The 248-nt window shown below is 56.9% G+C and overlaps 1 protein-coding gene across 1 annotated transcript in view; it reads right to left on the reverse strand.

The window, feature by feature from the left end:
* Positions 1-248, reverse strand: part of LOC125483089 (dynein axonemal heavy chain 6-like) — a 343417-nt gene that overhangs the window by 15989 nt on the left and 327180 nt on the right. The window lies entirely within an intron of this gene.

Raw genomic sequence — 248 nt, forward strand, 5'->3', positions numbered from 1 at the left:
ACTCCCATTCCCGGCACTCACTCCCATTCCCGGCACTCACTCCCATTACAGGCACTCACTCCCATTACAGGCACTCACTCCCATTACTGGCACTCACTCCCATTACTGGCACTCACACCCATTCCCGGCACTCACTCTCATTACCGGCACTCACTCCCATTACCGGCACTCACTCCCATTCCCGGCACTCACTCCCATTCTTGGCACTCACTCCCATTCCCGACACTCACTCCCATTCCCGACACTCA

Source organism: Rhincodon typus, chromosome 5, assembly GCF_021869965.1.
Source record: "Rhincodon typus isolate 14 chromosome 5, sRhiTyp1.1, whole genome shotgun sequence".
In the NCBI taxonomy this organism is placed as follows: domain Eukaryota; kingdom Metazoa; phylum Chordata; class Chondrichthyes; order Orectolobiformes; family Rhincodontidae; genus Rhincodon; species Rhincodon typus.